The following is a 4,841-nucleotide window of genomic DNA, read 5'->3' on the forward strand; positions in this document are numbered from 1 at the left end:
TTCATCCTTGAAAAGGAATGAAATACTGACACATGCTACAATGTGGATGACCCTGAAAACCTTATGCTAAGTGAAAAGAGCCAGTCACAAGAGATCTTCTATTGTATGATTACATTTAAGTGAAATGTCCACATTAGCCTCAACTATATAGATGGAAATTATAACCTACAGTTGCCTAGGCTGAGGGGATTGAGGGTGACAGCTAGAAGGTAAAGGGTTTTCTTTTGGTATGACAAAAATGTCTTAAGAGGGATTGTAATGGTTTCATAACTCTCCAAATATGCTAAAATTATTAAATTGTATACTTTAAATAAGCCAATTATGTGAATATGTGAATTATACCTCAGTAAAGCTGTTATCAAAAAGAGGCATCAGGCTGTAATTTGCTGGCTCTTGCTCTGTGCACTATCATCAAGGAAGTGAGTATTACCTTTTGGTCACATGTTTTGTTAATATTAATGTCTCCTTGTCAGAAATTCCTGATAACTGGCTACTCTTCCACGTAAATCACTTTTCTAGGATGCAAAACTATCTTTTTTCCAAGTATCTGTCAGAATAAATTGGGCCACTAGCTTTTTCCCCAGGCTCTTGAAAGAAAAGAGGGAGCAACCTTTCCAACTTACACCCATAGAGCTTACTCTGAATGCTGAAGAGCCAACTTTAATCTGCTAAAGTTCAGTGACTTTGATAATATCTAGGTCATGGATCTATGAATCTTCCAGTTGGAAGAGATCCTAGAAACAATCCCGCCCAGTGGTTTTCAAATGTGTTCAGTAGAATGTAAAGCTGCAAGCAGGGTCCTTAGGGTCCTATGGGAGGGTATAAGAGGGCAAGCGTGGGAGGGAACTGGAAGGTTCTAATTTTGGTAGAGTGGGCTCCCACCTCTGTTTTAGTTATAGCAGCTCTGATTCCATCTAATATATAAATTGGGCTTCACTTCTGTGAAGTTTCATGCCCTAGTCTGTATGCACTGAAAATCAAAGTTGGTTTCACCTGGCCTGCTATTTCACATGGACTGCCTTTCCCACTCTGTACTTCCATTTGACCTAACTGTAAGATTTTCCATTTGTTTCAGTTTGATTTCACTTACCTTTTTGCATCACTAATCTCAGACTGTTGTGTTATTTTCCAATCCCAAATGGAAAGACATGGCCAAGTCTGTTTTACAGCTTGGTCACATTAGGAATCCACACCCAGTCCTGGAGTTTCTGCTGGACTATGTATAAGGATGCTGTTTGGTGTGTGGTATTAAATAACGTCTTTGTTTTGCCCATGGTTCAAATTGTGGCTTGCTGCTTATCTTTTTTTTTTTTTTTTTGCTTTTTCATTTCTTTCCTGCTTTTGTCCTTATCTGAGGCCCAATTTCAAGTACTTTCCTTTTCTTTCTGCTTTATTTTCTAAATAAGTTCTCCCTCCCCGACCAACATGTAGCCAGCTCACTATAGTCTCCTTCTAAGCTTGACTCCCTTTAAGCTTAACAACTGTTACCTTCTTAATAAGGCATAAGACGCACCATCTGACCTTACTGGCTGGCCACATATTCTTTCAGTAACTCTAAAGATAAGTTTACTTAACTCTCTGTGCAGGACTTTCTGTTTAATGTTGAAAGTAAACCATTGATCTACTAAAATGTGTCACTGCTTCTCATCTTTGAGAACTCTTTAGTGCAAATATCCAAAAATATTTTATTTATAAGATAACACATATACCTTTGTGAAAATAAAAAAATCATCCATTTCAACAAGACAAATATATGGCCAGAGTTGTAATGCAAATTCCATCTACTCATTGAATTTGCATTGTATTTTATGCACACACAGACTTTAATTGAATTTTTTTAAATAAAAATGCAGTTGAATCAATCTTTACCCACTCTGCTAACAATTTCTTTTTAGTTCCCTGTGCCGATGAAAATGTGTTCATTAAGTGACTTAATGCATTGCTTTTTTTTTAAGATTTTATTTATTTGAGAGAGAGAATGAGAGAGAGAGAGAGAGAGAGCATGAGAGGGGGGAAGGTCAGAGGGAGAAGCAGACTCCCTGCTGAGCAGGGAGCCCAACATGGGACTTGATTCCCGGACTCTAGGATCATGACCTGAGCGGAAGGCAGTTGCTTAACCAACTAAGCCACCCAGGTGCCCTGCATTGCTTTTTTAAAGGGCATTCATTGATTTCCTCAGCATCCTGATTACTGACTATGCTAGCTTTACAGAAAGTTAGATTTGGAGCAATCATAAAAGACAGGCCATTTACTTCCCTTATTTTTCAGATGGGAAAAGCAACGTCCATATGGTATAAACTGAGTGAAGAGCACACAGCATTAAGCCCTCGGGCTGGGACCAAGACTTCTGTGTCTCAATCAAGTCCCCACAGAACCCTATCTAGCCTGTGGACTGGCTACATCCTAACCACCCAGAAAGCTGTTTAAAGACAACAACAACAAACAAATAAATGGCCTGGCAAACTTGACAGTTCGAGTTAGAACAGGTTGGGTTAGGGAATCTGTATTTTAGAATAGCTCCCTAGAAAACTGTGATGCACTCTTGGGTTTAGGAACAACCATTCAAGAATGCTATCTAGAGCAGTCCAAGCTCTAGTACTATAGCTATTTAGAACTCAGTCCAAGTATTGGACATAAACTTAAGAAAGACATAGATTATATAAAAGTTCCCCACAACAATTTTCATGAAAAGAGAAAAGTTATGGCCTTAAGTTACTTTGCCCAAATTCAACCCAACTCCTCAAACTGGATGATCAAGAAAAATGTTTGAGTTGTATGAATGTAAAAAATGATGAAAAGGTACAGACTGTAAGAATTGTGGCTGGACATATCCAAGAACTCAATATAGAAAACTGCATAGTTGGCTTGCAAAAGCATCAGTCTTACATGCTATGAGCACTGCACACATCAGCGTCTGTGGTCTAGTAACAAGCACAGTCAAGGTCTTCGAAGTTCACCCTGCTTCCCATGCCATGAGTTGTAGCTGCTGATTTACTTACCCCTGCCATCTTCCTTCACTTTTTCTTTCTATTGTCAATTCTTTCAAGTGAAGTGAGCCGAAGCAGAATGAGTGTTCTGTTATTGCCCAATCTTAGGTCTTGATGACAGGCTCTATTCAGGCCACATTTATCCATATTATACCTTAGAAATTATAAATCATGTTACAAATGCTGGGTGGCATTATGTTTCATTGTTGTCCATGTAATTTCTGACCAGCGTCAAAGATTGTCAATTGCTTCCATTGCAAATTATCACCATTAGTCCTGCAGAGCATAGTATCTCAAAACATAGAGGAAATTGGAAGGTATTTGTTGACATGGGTGATTCCTAAAATATTGAAAGGATATTGAGATTGTTCCACCATCTTCATCAGAGTCATTTAAAAAAGAAACAGAAGAGCATGTGAAGGGAACTTGGAAGTCGTTTTAGTTTGTTCAGGCTGCTATAACAAATTGTCATAAACTGGGTGGCTTTTAAACAACAGAAATTTATTTTCATACCTCTGAAGGCTGGAAGACCATGATCAAGGTGAAGTAGATTTGGTATCTGATGAGAGCCATCTTTCTGGCTCAAAACAGCCATCTTTTGCTGTGTCTTCATATGGAAGAAAAGGACAAGGGAAGTCTCTGGGACCTCTTTTATAAGGGGCCCTTTTATAAGGGCACAAATATCACTCATGTGGGCCCTAACCTCATGACCTAATCACCTCTCAAAAGGCCCACCTAATTGGAGATTAGGCTCAACACATGAAATTTAGAGGGTACACAAACATTCAGTTTATAGTAAGAGTTTTCAGTGTTTTTTAAAAAGTACTTACTAGATTAAACCCCCAAATAAGTGGATTGGTGGGGAAACTTCAGTACCTTTACATTTCTGCCTCTTAAATGTAATTACCATTAACAGGTCAGAAAAGTGAATTCATGTCACAATGAAATCCTGCACATATTGATATTAAAACATTTTTTTAATGGTTGAAAAACTTCATTTGGTCTCTTTATTATTAAAACTGGAAGTAACTTGGAAAAATTTAACCACTCCCTAATTTTACAATTCCAGAAAGAAAACTAAGCCCCTCAGAAGTTAAGTATCTCAGCAAAGGAGAATGAATTTCTGGCTTGCTGACTCATGATTCAGCAATTGTTCTCTCCTACTACTGAAGTCTCTGTAGGAAAAAGAAAAGGACTTAAAATTTTTGAAAGTCTATCAAATGTTTGTTTACAAGACAGTGAGGAATTTTTAACAGCACTTGCAAGTTATTGATTTTTCTAATTATATTTTTTAAGTAATATATTACATTTCTTTATTTTGCAACTGGGTCAGCTAATGTTTAAAATGAGCAGATGTTTAGTAGTTTTTAGTATATTGTAATACAGTCTCTAACTTTGAAGGTGAGACTCTTGGCTTCACTATTTTTTCTTTATGAAAGTATTCAAGTGACAGATTATGAATAATTAGAATTGGTGTGGAATAAGTACCTTTAATAGAGGCTTAGAGCATAAAATTCACAGTGACTACCTATTGTTCCCTCTGAAGAAAATGACATGTGACCCAAGTTAAAATTGAGGCCATTTGTGTTTGATATGCACTTACACACAAAGGAATGGTGTTACTGAGTGGAGAAATTGATCCATCCAAAAGGATTCAAGGTATCAATTTCTTTTTTTTTTCCAAATTATTTTTTTAAATTATCTTATGTTAATCACCATATATTACATCATTAGTTTTTGAGGTAATGTTCCATGATTCCTTGTTTGCATATAACACCCAGTGCTCCACGCAGAATGTGCCCTCTTTAATGCCCATCAGCAGGCTAACCCATCCCCCCAGCTCCCTCCCCTCTA

The sequence above is a fragment of the Callorhinus ursinus genome, unplaced genomic scaffold (assembly GCF_003265705.2).
Source record: "Callorhinus ursinus isolate GAN/ISIS: 27379988/994484 unplaced genomic scaffold, GSC_fseal_2.0 scaffold69, whole genome shotgun sequence".
Lineage (NCBI taxonomy): Eukaryota > Metazoa > Chordata > Mammalia > Carnivora > Otariidae > Callorhinus > Callorhinus ursinus.